General features: G+C 45.0%; 1 protein-coding gene across 1 annotated transcript in view; it reads right to left on the bottom strand.

Moving 5' to 3' along the window:
* The window catches only part of MGAT4A (alpha-1,3-mannosyl-glycoprotein 4-beta-N-acetylglucosaminyltransferase A), a 69,494-nt gene extending 63,597 nt beyond the window's left edge, over positions 1-5,897 (bottom strand). Inside the window, exon 1 of the mRNA XM_063304979.1 lies at positions 5,729-5,897. The gene's annotated coding sequence lies outside the window, so the exon portion shown is untranslated. The remainder of the gene's footprint in view (positions 1-5,728) is intronic.
* Positions 5,898-27,175: the final 21,278 nt, after the last annotated feature.

Here is a 27,175-nt window from a genome sequence, read left to right as displayed (position 1 = left end):
CCAGCTATTCCTCCATTGTGGGTAGTGTTGAACCTTTCCACTTTTGAGCATGTAATAGTCTCACTGAGGTTTGGTTTGGTTTTTTAAATATGCAATGAGTAGCCAGATCATCAACAGAATGGCTGCAGGAACACTTATTTGGGACCCTCCCCAGAACATATGCTCATGGTCCTATCTTAGTATCATCTGGTTATCCTCAAGCATGCTATTTTCTCTTATCCTCAAGACTGCCTTTTTCCCTCACAAGGGCCAGTATTATTTCTAAATGGTAGGTAGGTTTTATGGTTTATTAAGGCAAAGTTTAAAAAAAACCACTTTGAACCCTTGCATTTTACTCAGAAAGAGGCAGTATCAAATTCTTCAGATTTTATTATTTTGTAAAGATTCACACTTTTGCCGCCTAAGTCATTGTTTAAATATTCATTAATAGAGTTTATGACAGTCATGCTATAGCATTTTGCCAGATATTCAGAACAAAGCTTGTTATGTAAACATGATGTTGAGTCACCTCATAATGAATTACCAATTTCAATTTTAAATAGGTTTTGGGGAAACAGCCATGATAAACAAAAGTTTAAAACAAATACAAAATGAACATCAGAGTTCATAAACCAACTAACATCTTTTCTGCCTGAGTGCGTTGAAGTGGTAATGCAGTGCTTCAATAAACACAGATGTACATGCCTTCCTCATGATGCAGTTCCCAGCCCATTGATTAAAGCTTCTGTGTTACATTATTCTGTACTTGGGGAAAAAACCATTCCCCACCCACATCCCAAGTAAAGTGATCCATTTGAAGAATCCTTGAAAAGCTCAGATATCTCCCATTCCTTCCTAGAGGGCAGTTCTTCTGCAGGAGGTCCAATTAGTTCATGCTTTCCTTACCCTTTTTGCTTTTTCACCAGCTTTGCAAGCTCTCAGTTTCACTTCCAACTTTCATGAATGTTAGGTGGCCATGCTGGTGTGGTTTTCATTTAATTTCTGTGAACGACAAATTGGCTGTGCAAGTACAAACTGCCCTTGCTCTCTTCTTAAGTCTTTTTAAAGCCTTCCAAACAGCAAGGGGACAAGCTACAAAGGGAGGAGCCAGAATTCCAAAGATAGGGCAGTTTTGGAAAGATCTGTGACATCTGCCCATTGGCCCACACCAAAAAAAGCTGACACATGTGAAAGGAAGGTAGCGATGTTACAGGAAGATCATCCACAACACATTTCCTTTTTTGTGCCACTATAGAAAAGGGCAGGGAATGTTTGGAATCATTCCTAAAGAAAAGACTTCAGAAGAATTGCGGAAAACAGAACTAGACTGATTCCAAGCAAAAATAATTAAGCTTAGCCCCTATTGAAATTAATAGAGTAACATTTAATTCCCATTGCATTTTGCTCCCATTTCAGCCAGCTAATTAATCTGGATCCAATCTGCAGGTCATCTAGTCCAGCCCAGTGCAGAAAAGAAGCTACAAAAAACTAAAAATAAACATAGCATTTTTAGTTTAAGGACACAGCCAAATGCAAAACAATTAGGAAAAGCTGAGGATGAATTTCAGCCTAATTATAGAAGCTTTAAGAAAAAGGGAAACAAAAACTCCAGATATATTGATATATTCCATGAACAAAATCTGGGTCTAGGGGTATGAATGTGTGCAGTTAGCTTACTCAGATATGTTTTCTGTTATGAGTCTCCTCAGCAGTTCTAAGCCAACTGCAATTCGTCCATACTGGTATTTTTTTTAAAGAGGGTGTTTATTATTGTAATTATCAGAAGATTTGGTCTAGCTGATTCTGTTATGTGACTGTACAGAGGCATAGTAAAACATACTATTTTTGCGAAACCAAAAAAAAAATCTGTCAACAGTGACAAAATAGAAATGCCGTATGGTTCCAAAGGGCATATATTAGTAATATTCACTGTCTATGACACTACAGTAAAAATAACATCACTAGTTTGAAAACATTTTATTTCTCACAAACTCGGGATGATTTTTTGCATTCTTAAAACTTAGCCACCACTAAGGTGCATCAGTAAATACCATCACATGAATGGAAAAAAACAACCCTAATAAAGTTTGGCACAATTAAGTTCTATGAGGAGTTTATCACTACTGGGAGCTTCCCCCAGAAAGTACTTGACTTTATGGTGATTTTTCCCAGGTAAGTATTTTTGTTGCATCCTAAAACTATTCTTACATGAATGCAGGTAGCTGAGAAACCATTTAAAATGGCAACAATGAAACATTTCTTCAAAGTTCTCCAGGCTGTGCCTGCATCCTATTTCAGTTCCAGCTTAATTTACTGCTTTGAAAAATTTCCTTTTTCAATAAGCAAAGAACTAAAAGGAAATAAAATGAGAAAAACAAGCCAGACAAAGCTGATATAGTTCTAAAGTTGATACATCATTTATTCCAGAATGATTCATGCTTAAGTTGCTCTGCCCATTTGTTTCTCAGCTCCAAAATCATTAAGTAGAAAATAATGATAAATAAATAATCGAGAGAGAGAGGGAGAGAGAATGTCAAAACCTGACAATAAAATATAAATAAAATACAAATCAGATCCAGGGAAAATAAATTATCAAGCTTACCAAACAAATGTCTAAGACCAATAGTGACTGCAAATCCAGTACTAGTTGGGGCATAATTATTACCCTTACTAGATGGCAAAATATAGGATTACTTCTTCCCCCCAAGCAAACGACAAGGCAGCTCTAGATTTTACTCTGTGTTCAGTTAGGTGACGTATAGTACTTATTTTTTTTTGTTCTTTTGCTTTTAAACTTCTCTATTTTATTTCTCCCTCAAACGTCATTTAATATATCCCTCCAGCAGACATGCAGGGAATTAAGCAAACATTATCTCTTAACGAATCTGTTTTAAGCTTGCCGATTGTAACATCTGCAGGGCATAAGTATGTTTTTCCATAGATACATGTTAGCCACACAGAGAGGGATGGATAATATTTTAACTCAACAGTGTTATTAGTGTTGAAAAAATCAGAAGGAATCTGGTAGCACCTTTTCTAACTACTGAATTTTATTAAAAAGCATATGCTTTCAAGAACTTCAGATCACTTCATCTGCTTGAAAATGTATGCCTTTTAATAAAATTTGTTAGTCGGAAAAGGTGTAACCAGACTCGTGATTGTGTTTTACCACCATAGAGTAACACTGCTGTCCTCCTACAACTTCAATAAGTGCTGAAGTTTCTCTATTATTAGGTAATAAAAGGACTAAAAATATATTACTTTCTAAAAACATAAAGGTGCACAAGTGTTCTCTTATGTAAACAAGGTCCAGTTGTTCATGCTTATTTAGTAATGCCACTGTATTCAACAAGTTCCAAATAAAGTTTAGAACTGCAGTCTAAGGCAGTATTTAAAATGAACTGTACAAAAGGAATGGCAAGTGTAGCACAAGAACAATGTAACAGAGGCTTGAGTTTAATATTCTTACTCCAAGATAAACCATTCTGAGCGAGCTTTCAATGGTTACATCTCTACTAGAGCTACCATGAAGAAACGTGTTGGATTAGCTCCCAACCGCAGACAGCCCCTATTCTGTTGGCCTTTACCACAACCGTGAAGGTCTGGCTCTTCCCCAGCCACTGGGGCTGGGACACTGATCTTGGAGCTCTGGCCTCGGTGTATATGCCTACTGGAGTGGTTTTGCATTTTTACTGAGCCTTGATGCAGTTCTAATTTTTTTTAAAATTGAAATTATCTGTTTGTAATTTGTTTGCTGCCCAGAGTTTCTTGGATAGATGGGAGGCCATATAAATTGGATTAATAATGGATCAAAAGGGTCAGTCCTGCACTTGGCTGTAGTTGAGTGATCCACATTACATCTAGTCTTCCTGTTTTTAGACTTGGGGGAGAGGCTGAATCTGGATTCCCTGTATTTATATATCAATATATGGCCAGTGTCACTGAAAAAGTGATAGCGTTCATATGTATTACAACCTGATCTTCATTCATAGTAATAGAGAATCCATATACATACACAAATGTATGTGTGTATGTGTGTGTGTGTCTATATATGAATAAAGGCATGGGTATCCAAAGGGGAATAAAGGAGCAAGTGATGTCATACACTTTACCACATCACACAAATGACCTAATTTTGTAATTTTTGTGATGTCACTGGATGCCTATGAATACAGGCCTTTGACAAGGAGACTATATTGTCATTCTAATTGTTCATGCTGCTGTCTACCTCTTTCTGTTACTATTAAAATTATTAGAAAATAATGTGTGAATAAAGTTATAGTTTAATTTCATAAACTACATACTCCAAAAGAAAGTTAATACAATACAGGCACCAGGAACTATTATACAAACATAATTACAAAAAGGTACCAGTATGGACAACTAGGACTGGAGAACCACAAACCTTACTGGGTAACTCTGAGCTAATTGCCAGACAGTGTTTCTCAGCCATGAGAACTTTAAGATGTGTGGACTTCAACTCCCAGAATTCTCCTGGCTGAAGAATTCTGGGAGTTGAAGTCTACACATCTTAAAGTTCCTAAGGTTGAGAAACACTGGCCCAGGACCATAACTTTGAAAAAAATGGGATATATTTAAATAAATAAATAGACAGCTTTCACCCATCAGTGCAGGAACTGCAGGAAGATCAACAGCTAACATTTTCAGTCAGTGTAATCAAGAAAAGTAATGGATAGCTTAAATATTGTTTTAAATAAATCCTTTTAACTGCTTTATGTTTTAGATGAAAATGCAGGGCAAAAATAATCCAAAATAAATCCCGGGCACATATGCACAAGTATTTTACATTCAATGCTTTGTACTCTATTTATACCGATTTGAAGTCTTTCTCTTGCACTTACAAAAAGTGACTCTCTCAACCACACCTATTTCTTCACACCTTTCCATACACAAGAACTTAATATAGCTGCTCTCTCTTGCGCAAGTGCACGCGTATATCCGTCTCAGTCCGTCCATACTTTACACACATTTTACACAGATACACAGCAATATTCTCTCTCCTAAACCTACTTATGGGGAAAGGGGACGGGGGAGCGGGGGAGAGGCGACAGCCCATAGACAGACTGGCGTTTCCCAGCCTACACACCCTCCACTCAAGTGGTGCCACAAAATATCTCCCCACTACCACCCACCTTATAGTGGGGAAAGTCCCATATATCGGAAAGACAGACACACAGCAGGCTTAGCGCCAGTCCGCCGTTTCTCCGAGGCACAGCTACGGAGAACAGCAGTCCCACGACACGCGAGTTTCCTGCGCGCATTCACTGGCAAGAACGCAGATACCACTCCTAACCTCCGTCCGTCCTCCCATCGCTCACTTCCCGCCTCTCTCCTTCTCTTTCCTATCTGTATCTATCCGAACGCGTGAAAAAGGAAAAAAACCGAGCTGCCGCAGTGAGCAGTCCATCTGCTCCAAAGCCGACCCACGGACGCCCTCAGGGCGAGCCCGAAGAGGCTGCCGCAGCCAGGGGTTCCGACCGGGCTATAGCCCCGCTCTCTCCGTCCCGCATCTTTGCCCCCCGCCCCACCTGCAAGCATCACCCGCGGCTGTCGTTCGGGGCAGACGCCCTGCTAGCCTCTCCCCAACCTCCGTCAGGTCATTCCAAGGCCTCCGCAGACAGCACGTCTCCCCTTCGCTCCCTCAGGTGAAAGCCTCCCCCAGACCACAGCCTGGAGTGGAAACGGCTACGCTGGGGCGCTGCTCCGTCCTCTCCTTCGCGATGCTCACCTTGGACCGCCCGCTCCTGCAGGGGGACCGCTACCGTGCGCAGGTGCGCCGGAAACACCGCTTATAGTTAATGCTGCCGTCGCACGAGAGGGTACCTCCTGGACGCCGTGCGGAAGAAAAACCCCGCCCAGGGCAATAGTTGACTTCAGGCAGCACGAGCTACCCCGGCTAGGCTGGGAGTACCCGCCTCCCTTCACTTACTCGCACTACCATTGGCCAAGACAACCCGCACAAGTCACCAATTAACAATCTTTGCTTGAATGATCCTTTGCAACTGATGGTCTAGGAAGATGTCAGTCCCACACCCAGGCCTTATATACAAGTCTCGCGAGCTTTCTCTCCCTTCTTTTGAGGTCCGGCTTTGGAGGAAATTGTGGTTTTGCAAGAATTTTTATTGGGAGGTGGCTTGTGCTGCGTTCGCCTGTTCTTACTCCCACGTAAGCGTGTTAAGACTGTACTGATGTTCCTCGCAGAAAACTCCCCCCAATACACACACAAACGCATATTTGGGGAATAGAGCACAGCGATAGCAAACGAATGACTACAAGTAACAGGTCATCTTAACGCTCTTGATCTTATCTGAGCTGCGGATTGCTTTTTTCCTTTCCTTTTCTCAGCTCTTTAGCCAATGCTCTGTACTGAAGTCTCTTTTGAAAAGACTGTAACCTTACCCAAGAAAGAAAAAAATATGACACATCTGCTTTCAAGTTCTCTGGGCCAACTGGCAGGCAATTAGTTCTGCTAAACTGATTATTTGAAAGATCAATTTGAATCTAAAATATTATTTTGGGACAGAATCTAAGAAAAGCACATAAGAATCAAGGTTTTGTCTGAGAGCAGGAAAAACGGTATCTTAAGCCTAAATGCTCTGGAAAAGGCTCTAATGCTGGAAAGGATGACCAGCAGCAAGGTGGATGGACTCGGGTACAGTGGCAATTGGTGTACCATTGGAAGACCTGAAAGACCAGGTTAGGGATAGATCATCATGGAGAAAATCTATCTGTGGTCTCTAGGGGTCGAAAACAACTTGATGGCATTTGATCATCTAAAACTTCTATCTAGCCAGATTATACTTTCTGTATTGCCTAAAGGCACAGACAGCTATTCTTTAAGCACTTTTTAAAGGGTTTTTTTTCCAGTCCTGTCTGTACAGAAGTTATGGGAAAATATGGAAGGATACACCACTGAGCCTTTCCCTGTTAAAGCACTACCCTCCCTCCTTGAGTTACCACAAAACAATGTTGACATAAAATTTGCGGTTCCCATTGTCACTCCCTATCCTGTCTCTGCTGCTGCCATTCCAAGCCACTGCCCAGTGATGTTATCCTGACAGGCTTTTCTACTTTGGCTGCAACCTTTCTTCTTTGCTTTTATCTCCTGCACATCACCAGCTAGCAAAAGAAACATAGCACAGGATTACAGCACAGGATTTCAGGACTCTCTAGGTCAATATATCTTCCCCTCCTCCCAAACAGTATTTGAGTATCTCTCCAAATTAAAATAGTGTGAAAGAAACATAAGACGACATCAAGACAGAAATAGCAACAGAGAATAGGGAAGGAGAGCCTGCAATGACTGTGCAATCAGGTAATTTCTACAGGGTAGGATTGCTGAAGCTGACTAGTCCTGGGCAGCCATCTCTCTTAATCCGAAAGGATTGGCAAATTCAACATCCCTCATTATTTTCTAGAGGCTGCAATGAGGAAAGGTGGACTGATCTAAAAATAATGACCCCTACTGGTGCCCTTTCTGAGCAGTAGTAATATGGAATACAATTTTCTTCCCCAAATAAAATAGGAGAGGCCTGCTTTCACCTCCCCTACTTTGTTGAAATCCTGGAGAAAAGATAGTTTCAAAAATAGGGAAGTGTGATAAAGTACGTTTCAAAGAAACTCAGGAAGCAGAGTGTTATAATAGGAAATGCAAGGAGAAAAATGGCTGCAGAGGTGACTGCGGGAAGGGACATGCTGGTCGCACCCATGACAAGTCACCCAAACTCACCTTCCAGATAATGGGTGACAAAGCAGTTGAAGCTGTGGTGGGACATGGTACATTTAATGGAAGAAAAACTACTTTCATTCCTGCACTCTTAGTGATGACTTAAAGCTGGTTTGCTCCTGTAAGGGGTTAAACAACCTCATGCAACCAAGGGGGAAGATTGAGTCTCTGTGGTCACGCTGATGCTATTGTAAGGTGGAAATGTGAACAGGGTAGTAATCTGGACTTTCTTGGGAAATGTTGTGAATGAGGAAGAATGTTTGCACCAGAAAACCTCACCGAGAAGCATCCCATCTAAAGATTTAGAACTGTCTATATGGCCAACCCTGTTTATTTTTTCCTAAAATATTTTCTCAGATATAAGTATACCTGATTTCAGTATGACTTCCTTATTTGGAACTGGGCTGTGCTTAGATTTACAGCCTTACAGAGGTAAAACCTAAGTCCTCACTAGCCTAACAGAAACTGAATTGAGCTACACTTACTTCCCCCCCCCCAAATAACCTTGGATCATTCCATATGGGGCTCCTAGATGTTCTTAGAAAACAAACGTGTTGGGTGTCTGCAGCCTAATGGTTTGTGAGGATATATGTCATGCCAACCAGAAAAAAAGAAAAGCTAAATTGGAGGGGGGGGGGTGTTCAAACACTGGGGTAGGGGAGAGGTATAATAAAGATGGCAAGGAAGAGTTTCACTTGCTACTCTGCCCACTGGAACTGCCAGTCTCTTTGGATGCCCACAAAATGGTTTCAAATCCATCCATTAACTGAAAAAGGGTTGAGGACTCCTGAACTGTTCAAGTCAAGAAAGAAAAGGTTTGGAGGGTGGGGGAGGTCCTGAAAAAAGACGAGCAAAAGAATGAGGCAGTGATCAAAGCAAGTAATAAAAGAGTGATCAAGTCTTAGCCAAGAGAGAGAGCGAGAGAAGAAAAATGTTGTGATTATTATAAATATAATTAGATTAAGCAGCTAAGTGACAGTAGTGAAATATCAAAGAAAGCATCCAAGTTTGTAGGAGATAAAAACAGAATTATCCCATAGAAGAGAAAGGAAAAAGAAAGGAAAACATTTTATTTAAGTCCAGTTCTGAAAATTGAGAAGCCATCCAAGAGAGAATACTTCAGAAATCTTAATTAAGGAGTGTCATGAGTGCCGTTGAGCTAAAGTCATCAGCGCAATGGCACTCATGACAATGACAAGGAAATAGGTGAAGGGGGACAAGTTAAGTAGCCATCAACCCACAACGACTAACGGCTAATAGACAATAGATAAACGGATCACGGAGCCACCCAAGCCATCAGCGGCAATTGCAACGGGGATCGCCCAGCTGAAAGCAATCAGCAGAAGATTGAAAACCGGAGGATGGGCGATCCTGGAAACCCTCAACCAATGGCAGGGCAACACATGGGACAAAGGGGGGTGACGTGATCGAGAGCGAGGGGGCGCTGACCGGCGCGGGGTATTTAAACCCCGCACCGGCGCGCTCCTGTCACTCTCAGCTTTTTTCTAACAACGTTGTACCTATCCTGAAATAAACCAGAGCCTGCTTTGCAACCCAGTGTCTGAACGTTATTCAGAGGTAGGCAGCGCATGACAAAAAGCTGAGAGTCATAAACTCAGCCTCGCCGAGCCCCACCGGACGACAACGAGCCGCGGGAGGAGTAGACGGCGAGAAGACCAGCAAGATGAGGCCGGAACGGCGCGGGCAAGGAGGGCGAGCCGCGCGGCAAGAGGCAGAGGAGGACCGACCGAGGCCAGAGGCACCGCGGACTCCCGGAGCCATGGACGCCCACCCAACCCGACCCGAGCCTCAGCTCCAACCCCAAGGGGAGATGGCGACGGAGGCAACCCGACCGCGGGAGGGAGCAGCACGACTTCCGAAACCAGCGGAGGACCCCGCGCCCCACATCGCACCCCAGCAACGGGCGTGGAGCGACAGCCCCACGGCGCTCGACACGGAGGAGGACGACGGAGACACCCATCAGACGGCGGAGGAAGCGGACCCGCGGCAGAGGGACGATGAACCCCGCCGGCAACCCACCCCCGAGGACGCGCCAACGGAACCGGCCCCAGCGGCGGCGCGGGCTGTGGACGAGGAGGCACGAGCTGAACTCGCGGCCATGCGGGCTCAGCTGACGGAACTCCGGACCATGCTCCAGGCGCTTATGCCCCCCGCGCCACCCAACGACGTCCCCGCACAAGCCCACACCCCGAGCGAAGCATCGAACCCACACGGGCCAGCGGAGGGCCAGCAGACGGCACAGGCGGCCGACACCACACCCCGAGAAGCGAGAGGCGGGGCCGCACAAAACGCCCGGGCCCCAAAGGACTTCCCCATCTTCTTCGATGGGACCCCCACAAAACTCTCGTTTTTTGTGACCAACGCTAGGGAGTTCATGGGGAGGCACGGACACTCCTATGACTCCGAGGCCGACAAGATCGCCGCCGTGGCGATCAAACTCCAAGACAGGGCGGCGGACTGGTACGTCCAACTGTACGAGTCCAGCTCCCCCGCCCTCGCCACCTTCCCTGCTTTCATCAACGAGATGAAAACCTATTTCGAAGACCCCCTAGCTAAAGTACGGGCGAAAAGCGCACTCCAGAGACTTAAACAGGGCACACGCACGGTCCCTGACTACGCCCTGGAGTTCAAAGCCCTCGCGGGAAAGGTCTGCGACTGGTCTGAGACCACCCTGCTAGAAATCTTCAAAAAGGGGCTCAACCGCGACGTTCTCCAATGGGCCCTCTACCGCGACGACCCAGAAACGTTACACGGGTGGATCCACCTCGCGGGGAAAGCCGAACACGCGCACCGCACCTTCCTTATGACAACCACGGAAGACACAAACTACGTCGGGAAAAAGGTACCCGCACCACACGGGGGGATGGCCGGCCCCATATACCCAAAAATGAAGTTCAACCGGGAGCCCTGCGGGAGGTGCGGCAAATTAGGGCACAAGACGGCGGACTGCTTCGCCAACCGACTGCCGACCAGCGCGCCCAAGCCCGCCCCGAAAATTAGCCCCAAACCACCCAACCCGGGGCCGCCCCCTCACCGCCGAATGACCGTGGCCACAGCGACACCGGAAGATGGCTGGGACGCTTACTGGGGAGAAGGGGACAATACCGACCCCGACCAGCCGGCGGGAAATGCTCCCCGCCTGCCCTGAAACGCGTGGCGAGGCAGGCGGCGGGACAGCAACGCGAACCACCTCAACGAAACGACAAAAGCTCCGTAATATTGGCAGCAATTCAACTCTCTGCCGGCAACGGAGCCACCACGGCCGCGGCACTAGTGGACTCGGGGTGCTCAAAAAACCTTATCCACCCCGACCTAGTCGCCAAACTCGAACTCCGCTGCTTCCCCCTCCCCACGCCGCTAGCATTCCACCAGCTGGACGGCTCCACAGCGGGGGGGAAACCAGCCACGCTACAAACCGAGCCGGTCACCCTGCAAATGGGCACTCACACCGAGCGCACGTCGTTCGTAGTCACGCCCATCGGACGGCCCATTGCAGTCCTGGGGATGCCATGGCTCGCGAAAAACAACCCGCGGATCAACTGGGCGACCCGCACCTTCACATTCGGCGACGGCGAGTATCGAGCACCAGTACCAGCTGGCAAAAGCAACCCCACGGTAGGACGAGCGGAGGCGACCACACAAGACAACGCCGCTACCACTGCAGACCTACCGGAACAATACGCCGACTTCTCCGAGGTCTTCGGAGAAGCAGAGGCAGACCAACTACCCCCCCACCGCAAGACGGATTGCCGAATCGACCTACTGCCCGACGTCCCCCTACCTAGACCAAAGATCTATTCGATGACCCCGAAGGAGATGGCAACCCTCCGGGAGTTCATCGATAAAAACCTAGACAGGGGATTTATAGAGCCAGCATGCTCACCGGTCGGAGCCCCCGTCTTATTCCGGGAGAAGAAAGACGGGACCCTACGGCTCTGTACCGACTACCGGGGCCTAAACGCGGCTTCCCTGTCCAACAAATACCCCTTACCCCTGGTGAAGGACATGCTCGCCCACCTGTCCACGGGCAAAGTCTTTTCCAAATTGGACCTGCGCGAGGCGTACTATCGCATCCGAATCAGGGAGGGGGACGAATGGAAGACGGCGTTCAACTGCCCCCTAGGCGCTTTCCAGTACAAGGTACTGCCCTTCGGACTCGCGGGGGCCCCTGGGGTGTTCATGCAGCTCATCAATGAGGTACTGCATGAACATCTGTTTAAAGGGGTCCTGGTCTACATCGACGACGTCCTTATTTACACAAAAACATACGAGGAACACGTAACCTTAGTCAGGCAAGTCCTCGACAAGCTCAGAAGGGCGCAGCTCTATGCAAAGCCCACAAAGTGCGAGTTTCACAAAGAGCGCCTAGACTATTTGGGGTATCGAATCTCCGGGGACGGCATCGAAATGGACCCCGCAAAAGTCGAAGCGGTACTAAACTGGGAGCGGCCCCGCAACAGACGGCAACTACAGAGCTTCCTGGGATTCGCGAATTTCTACAGGTCCTTCGCCCGGGGGTTCGCTGAGATAGCCCTCCCCTTAACGGACCTCCTCAAAACCAAAGGGGTGGGGGACACCAGACGCGCCAAGAACCCAGGCACAGTGCTGAATTGGACTCCCGCGTGCCAGACCGCATTCGACAAGCTGAAAGCGCTGTTCACGACGGAGCCAATCCTCGCGCACCCGGACCCAGAACGGCCGTTCGTGGTCCAAGCCGACGCCTCAGACTTCTCCCTGGGAGCCATCCTGCTACAAAAAGACTCCACGGGGCTCCTGAAACCATGCGCCTACCTGTCAAGGAAGTTCTCCGAGACAGAGAGGCGATGGCACGTCTGGGAGAAAGAAGCCTTTGCGGTGAAATCGGCACTAGAAACATGGCGTCACCTACTCGAGGGAGCCACCCAACCATTCGAGGTCTGGACGGACCACCGGAACCTCGAGGCCCTACGAACGCCTAGACGCCTTAGCCCAAAACAGGTCCGATGGGCACAATTCTTCAGCCGCTTTGATTTCCAGTTGAAGTTCATGCCGGGCAAGAAGAACTTCCTGGCCGACGCCCTCTCCCGGCTGCCCCAAGACGAAGAGCCCGCCCCAGACACCATTGGGACGGTCCTATCCGCCTCGCAACTGGGGATGGCCGTGACCACCCGAAGCGGCGCACGGAGGCAGCTCGACGCTACGGCGCAGCCGACGGCGGGACAACCGGCGACGGAAAGACGGCAACCGCAACTACCAGGGGGAATGCGCACGGACCTCGCCGCCGCCCTCAAAACCGACCCCTGGTTCCTGGCAAACCCCGACAAGGTAACGATGGCGCAAGACCTAGCATGGGGGGAAGGCAGAATCTACGTCCCGGACTCGCAACGCCAGGCGATCTTGCATAGGTCACACGACGCCAAGCAAGCGGGACACTTTGGGTTCCTCAAGACCCTACACCTAACACGGCGGCAATTCTGGTGGCCCGCGCTCAGGCGAGACGTAAAAACCTACGTGGCGTCCTGCCCAACGTGCGCTAGGGCCAAACGGGCACCAGGCAAACCCGCGGGGCTATTGCAACGGGTGGCAGAACCCTCCCGCCCATGGGAGGAAATCTCTATGGATTTTATAGTGGACCTCCCACCCAGCCAGAAGAAAACGGCCATTTGGGTGGTGAAGGACTACTTCTCAAAGCAGGCCCACTTCATCCCCTGCACGTCAGTCCCATCCTCACAACAACTAGCCAAACTCTTCCTCATCCACGTGTACAGGCTACACGGATGTCCCGCACGTGTGGTGACCGACAGGGGCACACAGTTCACCTCCAAATTCTGGCGGGCCTTCTTGAAGCTGACGGGGACCCAACAGGCCCTGTCTACGGCTTGGCATCCGCAGACGGACGGAGCCACTGAGGTTCTTAATGCCACCTTAGAGCAATTTATACGATCCTATACGAACTACCACCAGGACGACTGGGCTGAACTGCTCCCGTTCGCCGAAGTCGCATACAACAACGCCGTCCACACGAGCACGGGAAAAACCCCGTTCGAAGTAGTCTCGGGGCGCGACTTCGTCCCCATACCGGAGCTACCTCAACCCCCGGAACCCCAGGTGGACGCCAGCGACTGGGGACGGAAGATCGCGGAAGCATGGCCAGTAATCACGGCGGCGCTGAAGGAGGCACAGGCTGCTTACAAAGAGCAGGCCGACAAGCACCGGCGCCAACAACCGACGTTCCAGGCGGGGGATATGGCCTATCTCTCCACCAAGTTCCTAAAGTCAACCCAACCCTCGAAAAAACTGGGGCCTAAGTACATCGGGCCGTTCCGAGTCACGCAAATAGTGAACCCGGTAGCAATACGCCTGGACCTGCCACACAACCTCCGGAGGCTCCACCCGGTGTTCCACACCAGCCTCCTAAAACCGGCAACCACCTCCCGATGGCACCCAAGCACGCCTCAGCCCGCACCGCTTATGATCGACGGGCAACACCACTTCGAGATAAGGGACATCCTCGACTCACGCAAGCAACGAGGAACCCTACACTATCTGGTCAGGTGGAAACACTTCCCCCACCCGGAATGGGTGGCGGCGCACAACGTTAAAGCGCCTGACCTGACCAGAGCATTCCACCGGGCATACCCCGACAAACCGCAATCAAGGTCAGCAAAACCAACCCCCCCCCCCGCAGGCCTCCCCCCGCCTCCCGTGCCCCAAGGGAAGGGGCCCCCCCCAAGCCCGCGACTTGGGTGGACCTCCCCCCCCCCGGGACTCACTCCCCCCGCCCCGGGCCCACGGGGTGGTGACAAACGATCGCCAGCACCCTCCCCCCGCCCCCTGGCCGCGGGGGAGTGGCAAGCAAGTCAACAGGGCAACCTGGGGGCAACGCCCAGGAGACACAACAAAGGCGACGCACTCCAAATAAGCAAAAAAGGGCCCTACCTGGAGCTGAGCAGCACCCGACCAGCCACGCCTCTCGCCTCGCCGAACTGAGCCAAACAAACAGGGTGTGGTTGGAGCATGCGCACGCCAGGTCAGAACCCGAGCATGCGCACCATGGACACACCCTGGGAAGGCACGTGGTAGAGGGAGGAGCAAAGGGAGGGGCGACAACTACTCCGGCGGGAACTTTGAAAAAAAAAAAAAAAAAAAAAAAAAAAAAAAAAAAATGGCGTTTTGACAGCTCCATGGGGAAAACCCAGAAACCCGGGGGAGAACACTATTCGGAAAGGGGGCAGTATGTCATGAGTGCCGTTGAGCTAAAGTCATCAGCGCAATGGCACTCATGACAATGACAAGGAAATAGGTGAAGGGGGACAAGTTAAGTAGCCATCAACCCACAACGACTAACGGCTAATAGACAATAGATAAACGGATCACGGAGCCACCCAAGCCATCAGCGGCAATTGCAACGGGGATCGCCCAGCTGAAAGCAATCAGCAGAAGATTGAAAACCGGAGGATGGGCGATCCTGGAAACCCTCAACCAATGGCAGGGCAACACATGGGACAAAGGGGGGTGACGTGATCGAGAGCGAGGGGGCGCTGACCGGCGCGGGGTATTTAAACCCCGCACCGGCGCGCTCCTGTCACTCTCAGCTTTTTTCTAACAACGTTGTACCTATCCTGAAATAAACCAGAGCCTGCTTTGCAACCCAGTGTCTGAACGTTATTCAGAGGTAGGCAGCGCATGACAAGGAGGATGATCAGACTAAAATGGCCTAGCAAAATGTTCTGTAGTTTGAATGTTGTTATGCTTGTGATTTTTCCTTCTTCCTTGTTGTTTATTCGTTGAGTCGCTTCCGACTCTTCGTGACTTCATGAACCAGCCCACGCCAGAGCTTCCTGTCAGTCGTCAACACCCCCTAGCATCAGCATCTTCTCCAGGATGTCCTGTCTTCTCATTATGTGGCCAAAGTATTTCAGTTTTGCCTTTAATATCATTCCCTCAAGTGAGCAGTCTGGCTTGATTTCCTGGAGGATGGACTGGTTGGATCTTCTGGCAGTCCAAGGCACTCTCAGAATTTTCCTCCAACACCACAGTTCAAAAGCACCGATCTTCCTTCTCTCAGCCTTCCTTATGGTCCAGCTCTCGCAGCCATATGTTACTACGGGGAACACCATTGCTTTAACTGTGCGGACCTTTGTTGTCAGTGTGATGTATCTGCTCTTAACTATTTTATCGAGATTGGTCATTGCTCTTCTCCCAAGGATTAAGCGTCTTCTGATTTCCTGACTGCAGTCAGCATCTGCAGTAATCTTCGCACCTAGAAATACCAAGTCTTTCACTGCTTCTACATTTTCTCCCTCTATTTGCCAGTTATCAATCAAGCTGGTTGCCATAATCTTGGTTTTTTTGAGGTTTAGCTGAAGCCAGCTTTTGCACTTTCTTTCACCTTCATCATAAGGCTCCTCAGTTCCTCTTTGCTTTCAGCCATCAAAGTGGTATCATCTGCATATCTGAGATTGTTAATGTTTCTTCCAGCAATTTTAACTCCAGCCTTGGATTCCTCAAGCCCAGCATATCTCATGATGTGTTCTGCGTACAAGTTGAATAGGTAGGGTGAGAGTAAACAGCCCTGCCGTACTCCATTCCCAATCTTAAACCAGTCCGTTGTTCCGTGGTCTGTTCTTTCCCCAATCCCCGATATTGTTATCCTTCCTATACAGGTCTTCCATATATTCTTGCCACCTTTTCTTGATCTCTTCTTCTTCTGTTAGGTCCTTGCCATCTTTGTTTTTGATCGTACCCATTTTTGCCTGGAATTTACCTCCAATGTTTCTAATTTTCTGGAAGGTCTCTTGTCCTTCCTATTCTATTGTCTTCTTCCACTTCCGCGCATTGCTTGTTTAAAAATAATTCCTTATCTCTTCTGGCTAACCTCTGGAATTTTGCATTTAATTGGGCATATCTCCCCCTATCACTGTTGCTTTTTGCTTTCCTTCTTTCTTGGGCTACTTCTAGCGTCTCAGCAGACAGCCACTTTGCCTTCTTGGTTTTCTCTTTCTTTGGGATGTATTTTGTTGCCTTCTGAACAATGTTGTGAACTTCTGTCCATAGTTCTTCTGGGACCCTATCTACTAAGTCCAGTCCCTTAAATCTATTCTTCACCTCCACTGCATATTCCTTAGGAATATTAGTGAGCTCATATCTAGCTGATCTGTGGGTCTTCCCTAATCTCTTTAGTCTGATCCTAAATTGTGCAAGAAGACGTTCGTGATTGGAACTACAGTCAGCTCCAGGTCTTGTTTTTACCGACTGTATAGATGTCGGCCACCTTTGGCTGCAAAGGATGTAGTCAATCTGATTTCGGTGTTGTCCATCTGGTGCAGTCCATGTATAAAGCCATCTCTTAGGTTGTTGGAAGAGAGCGTTTGTTATGCAGAGTGAGTTGTCTTGGCAAAATTCTGTCAGCTTATGTCCCACTTCATTTTGTTCTCCCAGGCCATGCTTACCTGTAATTCCAGGTGTCGTTTGATTGCCCACCTTAGCATTCCAGTCTCCTGTGATGAAAATAACATCTCTTTTAGGCATGTTGTCCGGTAGGTGCTGCAGTTCCTCATAGAACTGCTCTACTTCAGCTTCTTCAGCATCTGTGGTTGGGGCATATATTTGGATCACTGTGATGTTAGATGGCTTGCCCTGAATTCGAATTGAGATCATTCTATCATTTTTTGGATTGTATCCAAGCACTGCTTTAGCCACTTGACTATTAATTATGAAGGCTACTCCATTTCTTCTGTGGTCCTCTTGTCCACAGTAGTAGATCTGGTGGTCATTTGGTGTGAAGTGGTCCATTCCAGTCCATTTCAGTTCACTGACACCCAAAATGTCTATCTTTAATCTTGACATCTCACCAATAACCACATCCAATTTGCCCTGGCTCATAGATCCTACATTCCAGGTTCCAATGGTGTGTTGATCCTTAGAACATCGGATTCGCCGTTCACCACCAGCACCGTCGGCCGCTAGCCGCCCTTTCGGCTTTGAGCTAGCTGCGTCATCACGTCTGGGGCTAGTTGAACTCATCCTCTGTTCCTCCCCAGTAGCATTTTGACCATCTTCCGACCTGGGAGTCTCATCTTCTGATGGTATACCGACATATCTCTGGTTGTACTGATCCATTTAGTTTTCACGGCAAGAATACTGGGGTGGGTTGCCATTACCTTCCCCAGGGATTGCATTTAGTCTGACCTCTCTGTCATGACCTTCCCGTCTTGGGTGGCCCTTCATGGTTTAGCTCATGGCATCATTGAGGTGCTCAAGCTCAAGCACCACAACAAGGTAACGATCCTTTGCTGAAGTCCTTCTTCCTACTCTGATCTATTTAACTATTAATGAGCTCTCATTCAAGAAATGACAGGAAAGAATGTAACAGAGTTTCATGCCAGTTTTAGATGCCACTAAAATGAAGAGGCTTTGTTTCCTAAACCTAACCTCCCAGCCTGCACAATAAAATACTGTAACAGCTTTGTAATCTGAAAAGTTGTAAATAAAGTTGCAAGTCTTTTAGTTACATAGAACTTCATATATCCAATTTGTTTGAAACACTGTTACTAGAAGGTGTGCCTCTGTATTTTCCAGCAATTCCAAACATCTTCAGAAAATCTAAGTAAATTCTGTGAACGCTGCATGCTGCTTTCTGTAACCACCTTTCAGTAGGTTTATTTATTTATTTATCAAATTTTATCACCGCCCATCTGCCCCCAAAAGGGGGGGACTCTGGGCGGTTTACAACAAAAACAAAGTTTAAAATTCATTGCTGTTAATTACAATAAATATGAATATAAATAAACAGTAAAAATATAAAATGTAATAAAATCCAGATGGCTAAGACTGCATCTCTACCTGTGAGTACAAAGGGCCCTTCTAGGGCACTAGCCATCCCCAAGGATGACTGTTCACCTTCCTGCTCCAGGCAGGTTGACAAAACCAGGTTTTTAGTTTTTTGCAGAAGTCCAGGAGCAAGCGGGCCTGTCTAACCTCTGGGGGAAGTGTTCCAGAGGGCGGGAGCTATTGCAGAGAAGGCTCATTTCCTGGACCCCGCTAGATGGAATTCCTTTACAGATGGGGTCCATTACGTGACCGGGTGGGACGGACTGATGATGTGGGGAAGAGGCGGTCCCTCAGGTAACCAAGTCCCATGCCATGTAGTCTTTAAAGGTGATAACCAACACCTTGAATTGGACCCGGAAGCAAACTGGGAGCCAGTGCAGCTCACATAGCAAAGGTGTTACATGCGTTACATGTGCTGACCTTGGGGCACCTAAAATTGCCCACGCAGCTGCGTTCTGGACCAGTTGTAGCTTCCAGATATTCTTCAAGGGTAGCCCCATGTAGAGCGCATTCGAAGGGCCTCTCGATCCAGGAAGGGGCATAACTGGCGCACAACACAAAGTTGAGCAAAGGCTCTCCTAGCCACGACTACCACTTGCTCCTCGAGCAGAAGTTGTGAGTCCAGGAGGACCCCCAATTACACACTGGGTCTGTCTGGGGCAGTGCAACCCCATCCAGAACTGAAGATGACAATTTCCCAGATACCAAGGAGCCATTAATTCACAGCCACTCCGTCTTACCAGGGTTCAGCCGAAGCCTGTTGTTCCCCATCCAGGCCCCCACAATCCCCAGGCACCTGGAGAGGGTGGTCACGGCATCACTTATTTCATCCAGGATGGAGATTTACTTGTTTCTCTTGCAAATAAAGGTGACTTAGCAGGAGCTTCCTAGACAAGTGCGGATCTTCCAGGAAATAGCTCTGGATAAACTCTGGATAAAGATGGTCCAAATCAAGATGAAATTACCACACACTTGCCTGTTTCACACTGGCCTTCTAGAGGTGTGTTATAAACATTACAGCATTTTAAATAAAGGGCACCACCCTTAAAGAGCTGCTTTAGGAAACCCACATGTAATATTTAAATGTTGTCATCATCTCCATCCTTAATGGCAAATGTATTAAATTTTGATCCCTGGAGTGGTTTGCCTTGCAGAGTGGGGAGTTCATCCTTGCAAAAATCTGTATGAAATCCAGTTGGAAGCACTCTTCTACATCAGTGCTGTAAGTGAATTTAGTAGTTATTGATTATGTGCCATGAAGTCAGTGTTGACTCTTAGCGACCACATAGATTTTTCCCCTAATGATCTGTTCTAACCTGGTCCTTCAGGTTTTTCCAATCGTAAGTAAATTTAGAAAATAAGGGACACCTTATTCTGTGATCGTGATTAGTTTGCTTAGTCTTTTTTGCTTCAATTTTACTGACTATGGACATATTAAATGTGGTTTTCCAAAACTTCCAAACCTTTTAAACTGGAAGGACTCCTCTCTCCAAATCTAATGCACAGCAAGGAAAGCCTGATTACCAATTGCATTAAAAAGGTTGTGCAATTTACCATAGTGCTAAGTAGTCTGAACAGTTCGTAAAAAGTTATTAAATATGTAATACCTGCACAGCATTTCCTGGGTGGGCTTTGCAATGGAGAAGAACATTGTGTTTCCTTGCCAAATACTCTGTGTTTCACCACTGGTTAGAAATAACTTTGGTTCCATTCTAGGTGATTCAGTAATGAAACAGTCATTTCAATAGTCATATTTCATTGTTAGGATTTTACGTATCTCCACAGATGTCTTTGAAGCAGTTTTGGTTGACCCTCTCAGGCTGACCTGGCAACAATGCTGTGAGCACTGTTACAAAAAAAGCACTGGGTGATTTGGTCTTCTGTATTTTAATGTCCTACAGTGAAGGGAAGTTGTTATCAGCAGCATGTCTGCGAAAGTAAGATAATAGCTAGATCCAGTTACTCAGTGTTGATCATTTTTGGCCTGGAGGATTCCAGGACTGATACTAGAAACAGGCCCTTGGGTGTGTCTTAAGTACCAACCCAAGAATGCTGGGGGTCAGTCTTAACATCTGTATGTTCATCCCATTCACCATCATATTGCTGAAAGACCTGAACCATACCAGAGTGAGCATTTAAATATAATTGGCAGGCAGAGTTACAAAGCAATTAATAAACCATGTCTGAGGCTGGTAACGTGCCAGCAACAACAAATTTGATAATTACAGAAGCTGTGTTGCCAGCACCATTTATTTCATGATTAACATTCTTCTGTTCCTGTAATTCAAAACCCTGGAAGGAACAGAGCAATACATTATCACATTTGATATGGACATGCTTCATTAATGTTAGTACTTCAGGTATGTTCTTGGCCCAGAATTCAACAGGAAAGAGAAATGATAATAGAGCTTTAAGGAACCCATGGCAGCCAGGGGATGCCCAAACATCGCCTTTTTAAGCGGCAGGTGGGTTGAGCTACAGTTCAATGACACACCAAGAAGTGTTTAATCTCATAGCAGTCAAGCTAGAAAAGCCTTCCCAAGGGGAGATACTCTGTAGTGGTGGGCTTAGAACTTCCATTTCCTCCAGCTGTGATCACTGATCCTGTGGATGAAGGGACAGATTGAAAGGCCTCTCTAGAGTACTAGGTAAACTATTGTATAGTAGGGACCTTACCTTCCACAATGAGAAGATCTGGCAGAAATCTACATGTACTGGACAAAACAAAGATTGTAATTAGCAAAATATTAATTAAAACTAGTAAAATTAAGAAGTACATGGGCTTTGTTTCATGCATAAGACCTGTCTGTTTTGATTAATCCAAATTTTCACAAAACCTCCCTTAATTTCTTCATCTTTCTCTGTCTCTCTGCCACTAGAAGTCATTCCCTTCCCTCCATTTCCATGCAAAAAATATTTATCATTTTTGAATATCTGTTCCTTAATGTGTGCATTTTTGGCAACCATTTTTTCCTCACAAATAATGCATGTACGTATTTTGACTGATGAACATATTTTATATCACCAAAAAAAATACAGCAGGTACAATATATCCCTAGCTCAGTTTTTTTTCCTGACAGACATTTTTTGCATTTATGTTTTTAGCTTCAAACTTTACCACAAAATTTTATTACAATATTATTTAACACAAAAGTACAATTTTCATTGCACTTGTATATTTGCTTATACATTTGGGAAATACTATAAGAGATAAATAAAGGATACATGGGAAACTTTCATTCTGAAGAGTGTATAAATATTTCTAACCAGTAAATAAAAAAGAATACATGAAGCTATGAGTCCAGAAACGGAGTGCAAAGTTTAATTAGCTGGTGAAATATGCTTTTTTGGGATATGCCACAAGAAGATATATAATCATTCACATTGAGTTCTGTGTACTGTAACTATCATAAAAAGCATTGCTTTGGATGTAACCATTTTAGTTTTTATTTATTGGGCCTTTGAGTCAGTGCTGACTCCTGGCGACTGCCTGGACAAGTCCCTGCAGTTTTCTAGGCAAAATTTTGGAAGTGGTTGGCCCTTACCTTCTTCCTAGGGCTGAGGGAGAGTGACTGGCCCAAGATCACCCATCTGGCTTTGTACCTAAGGCAGAACTAGAACTCATTCACAGACTCCCAGTTTCTAGCCTGGTACCTTCACCACTACACCAAACTGGCTCTCAACCATTTTAGTGCATGAGTGGAAAAGAAATGGAAATTTTTAAAGGGGCTTAAGTGAGGCTGAGAAACATATAGAAAGATGCAGAAACAGCAGAATGAAATAACAAAGCTTAGTCCACAGATAAAAAAGACAGGACAAGATGTTCATCAAGGTCAAAGGATGTCAATAAACTGGGGAGCAATTAAAGGAACATCAACACAGTATTGTCTCAGGATAATATGAGAAAAAGTGATGAAACAAAGACTGCAAACTCATAGGAAACAGAAGGTTTCCCCCCCACACACACAAAAAACGGAGTAAGGTCAAGAGGATCAAGTTATGCAAGGAAGCCATGCAGGGCCTCCTATAAAGACTCAAACAAGGTTCCTGAAAATGTGCTGATCAGCTTGTGGACGAGCACAGGATGTGTTCGGACATAGCATGAATGCTACATACTGTACATACTGAGGAAGATCCCACCAGAAAGATTTAGGAGGTAGCAAATCAGAGGACTGAATGCCTTCTTCCTTCAAAAAGAGAGGGTGGCAGGACTCCATATACAACCAGGAGCAGCTTGTGCATCAGCTCCTCCCATCCTGCCTCACATTCACCTTGGGCTATTTTCCAGAAGCAAAGAGTGATATGCATATGATGGATTGAATTAATCAATAAACAAACAGAAACTATGATTAGTGGGGTTTATAAGAAACTTTGCTTATGCTTTATATTTTGTACCATCTGTCACTCTTAAGTTACTGTATGTGCTTTATACATTTAAAACATTAAATGGGGAAGGTAAAAATTCTGTTTCAGTTTTAAACAGTTGCATACAAAGCTTTTAATGGTGGAGAAAATAAAAATATAAAGCTGCTATAATTACAGACAGAATTTCCCACAGAAAACTGTAAAGGACCATGTAAGAATCTGGGTAGACACAAAATAATATGCTGTACCCTGAACTCAGAGGAACTCTGCAGGAAGAGGTTCCAGATTGCATAAAAATACACAATTTTCTTGGCATTTACAGAGAACACCAGTATTAGAGATAATAAATATCAGCAACAAGAGAGCATTATCTAGCAGATACTGAAAATAAATTAATGCAGTTGTTACCTAACTTTTTCCTATTCTCCTATAGCATTTATCTCCAAAGAATTAGTAAATTACTCCAAAGCAAGACAACACATTGTAGTGTGGGAAGAACATATGAGAACTCATTCTTTATCTCACTCTTTTTAATGTCTTTTTTGGCATATGTTTTATTATATATATATATATATATATATATATATATATATATATATATATTAGTACACTAGTATATGTATATAATTGAGAAATAAACAAACATACAAATATTAGGCTGCATACTAAAATTGCTTACTTTTAAGAGTGTGCAATCAAAAATATTTGGAGTTCACTGCTCTAGAAAATAAATGACTCGTGGCACAGTTGTTACCTCTGGAAAACCCTTCTTCCTGCAAATTCCAGATTTGGAGGCTGAGTGGGGATGGCAAAGCCCACTGGAGAATCATTTTTCTAACTACAGAAAGGGAGGAGTTTTGGAATATACAGTATACTTGTGCCAAAAGCCATGATCTTCTGCTTGAGATGGAGATGCATATTCCCAGTCTGGGATACAGTCATAATTCATCAGTCTTGTGAATGCCAGGTGGCATCACAACAAACTGTTTGTCCTTTTTTGACTAAGTCAATCAAGCAATGTGTCCTTAAGTAGAGAGATTAATTGTTCCGTTCAGTTCTACATCTTACAATATGCCAAGTGGCCTGGAAGGAAAATGTGCTGTCAATTTTTTAGAAAACATTAAATCAGAAGCTTTGTTTGAAGTTGTTCAGAAGTGCTACCCAAGTTCAAAAAGATCATATTTAATTGTCAAGTGCCTCCTTTTGTACCATCCTGCTAGAATGTGCTCAGTCACAGAACTGAGGTTTAATAAAAGTTGATCACCCTTTTCCTGTCAGCAAAACAGACACAGAAAACAAGCCTCAGGCAAAGAAGCTTTCTGCCCTGAGGAGATGCCATGAGAGTCAGAAATGCAATACTGGCTCTATTTGTATATTAATCTTACTAATGGAAGATTTCCATTATTTAATACTAAGAAAGAAAGCAATCACATAAAGGTCACCCGTTATCCTTGTGCTGCAAGGTCAGATCTCATATATTGCATGAAGACTCACCCCTATTTCTAGGCATCTGCTCTGGAACTTTGATTCCATCGAAGGACAGAGCCCAGAGATTAGCTGACCAGCGTCAGATGGGAAGATTGCTCTGTACTACTAAGGACTATTTTTTATTGTTAGAGGACAGCCCTTCAGCCATCATATACAGGTTGCCTCCCCAGAAATTCAATGAAAATATATAGCTAAATATTGACATTTTTATATACCCATTATACTGTCTTTGGAGTTATTCTCCTTCCCTCTGTAGCAGGTGGTAAGCAAGTTGACTGAATGTTATGAGCAAGGACATAGACCATTTGGTATTTCTATAGGATTAAAAGTTAAAGGAGGAATGTATGAGTTGCTGTTATGCATAGGATTTGAATGGATGAATAGACCCTGAGGTATTCCACATAGGAGGTGTCTCTGACTTGAACTTTCTCCCCTATCACTCATGGATGGACATGCCCACAGACAAAGGAGGAGAACCACCAGAACACCATGTTCCCCACTCCTAATACCCACAGGCAGTCCAGAAGAATACCATGATTGTTGGTACTGAAATCAGACTGAAAAGGGTCTAGATAATCCATATTTTCTAGGGCCCTCTGAAACTGAAACCTGACCACCTTCTCAACAACCTTCCTCAAAAGAAAAAAATGCCCATATCAGTCAGATTGAATGAAGGTTTCTTGAGAAGAGGATCACTGTTGTCCAGTGAACTACCTTTCTGCTCTCATCTATGTCAGAAACGAACAGTTGAATAAGGTTCAATTTCTCATAACATTTTTATGTTACTCTATATAGTTATCTGCAGAAGAATATACAGTAGTTGTCAGTGGTTTTCCCATTTAGTTATTTGAAAGATTTAAAATGGATAAAAAGATTTATGGTATAGAGCAAAGTAAGTCAGAATTTATATTTATTAAAATATAATTGTGTACTGATGATGAGCATGTAATTGCTAAAATGTACAAACTTTTGTTGAAATTTGAAACAGAGGAAGAACAGGTTAAAGAATGTATGATAAAGTGGGCTAAGAATTTTGGTTATAATATACAGATGGATCAGTGGGAAAATATGTGGTTAAATGGTTTGAAATTTACATTGTGCTATGATCTCAAAGAGAATTTTTATAAAATGATGTATTGCTGGTACATGACGCCAGAGAAATTATCTAGAATGTATAAAGGCACTTCAAATGTATGTTGGAAATGTGAATAACATGAAGGGACGTTTTATCATGCTTGGTGGAAATGTAAAAAAGCTAAAGAATTTTGGATTCAAATACCTACTTTGATACAGAGGATTTTAAAGATCAATATTCAGTGGAAACCAGAACTTTTCCTTTTAGGATTAACAAATAGTCAGAAAAAAGCCATGGAAGATTGTTTCAATTAATATTTACTGCGGTGAGATTACTATATGCACAGAGATGGAAAGATTCGACACTACCCACTATGGAGGAAAGGTTGGTGAAGATGACAGATTTTGCTGATATGGATAAATTGACTTCTTTGATTAGAGAAAAGACAGTATCTACATTTATTGGTGCCTGGAAGCCTCTTAGGGACTTTTTGCGTAAAAATGAAAAAAATGAGCTTGTGATTTATGGTTTTGATGATTAGACAGGATTAGGCAAGAACTGAGAGTTGAGGTGGTGGAAATTAAGACTGTTAGTGGGATTAATAGGAGAAATAAAGAGCTGTGGGTCAGTAATGCAATTAGAGGGGAACTCTGGATTCTCTGATCCACTTGAAGGACTTATTTAATGATTTCATAGACCATGGGGATTCATGATGTCACAGGATTGAGACTTTAATATTATTCAAGATTTCAGTTTTAGAGAGGAAAATATTTAGACAGTTGTCTTCTATGCTGTATGTTATTTGTCAGTAACCAAGGAATGCCAAGAACAAGTAGAGCAGGGCAGAGGTGGAATCAGAGTTTCAAAACCTCTGAAGAAGTGACACTGTGCTGCACCAGTGGATGTAAAGATGCCAGACAGCATTTATAAAAGCTTACCAGTGTGTGAGGGCAGAACATTTGGAAGGAAATAGGTCCGTTTCATTGGGGACAACATCAAGTATCAAAGTGAATGTTCACGAATGATTCTCTCTCAGTATATTTCTTAGCATTTGCTGAACATTCCTTCAAGATTCTCAGCTCTTAAAGTATTCAGTAAGGGAAAATTGAATCAATATAACTTGACTGATGGGAATATTAGAGTTGCCTTAAGGACAGGCCAATGAATTTTTTGGCTTGGTCTCAGGCAAGTCCAAACATGACTGCTAAGTGAACAGAATAGGATTTCCAATCACTATGCTCTAAATTGTTCACATGCTTGTTTTGTAGCCAGAGGATATAGAATATTATTTCTTTTATTGATGGATATTCAACCTCTTTTCCAGGAGCTCAAGATGGCTTAAGAGGTTCCATTTTATCCCCAAAACAACCCCTGTCCAACTACAATATTTTAACCACCACACCATGCTAGGTCTGAGGAACAAAGGGAAAAACCAACTAACAGCAAATACCGATAGTGATGGTGGGGGAAAATAAGTATATAGAAATGATAAATGAAGTTATTTGTTGGCCTAAGATTGCTTTGCCCCAAAGAAAGTATCCACCTAACTTACAATGTTTAAATGACTACCTTTGAGAAAATGTTCTAACATTTTCCTGGATGACCTCCACTTAAGCTGTTTTAAAGCAATTCACTCACAGGTGTTCTGGGAAGAGCGCCAATGTATGCAAGGAAATGGAAAATCCAAG

Source organism: Candoia aspera, chromosome 5, assembly GCF_035149785.1.
Source record: "Candoia aspera isolate rCanAsp1 chromosome 5, rCanAsp1.hap2, whole genome shotgun sequence".
Taxonomy (NCBI): domain Eukaryota; kingdom Metazoa; phylum Chordata; class Lepidosauria; order Squamata; family Boidae; genus Candoia; species Candoia aspera.
The sequence above is the reverse complement of the archived record's forward strand: the minus strand, read 5'-3'. Positions and strand labels throughout refer to the sequence as shown.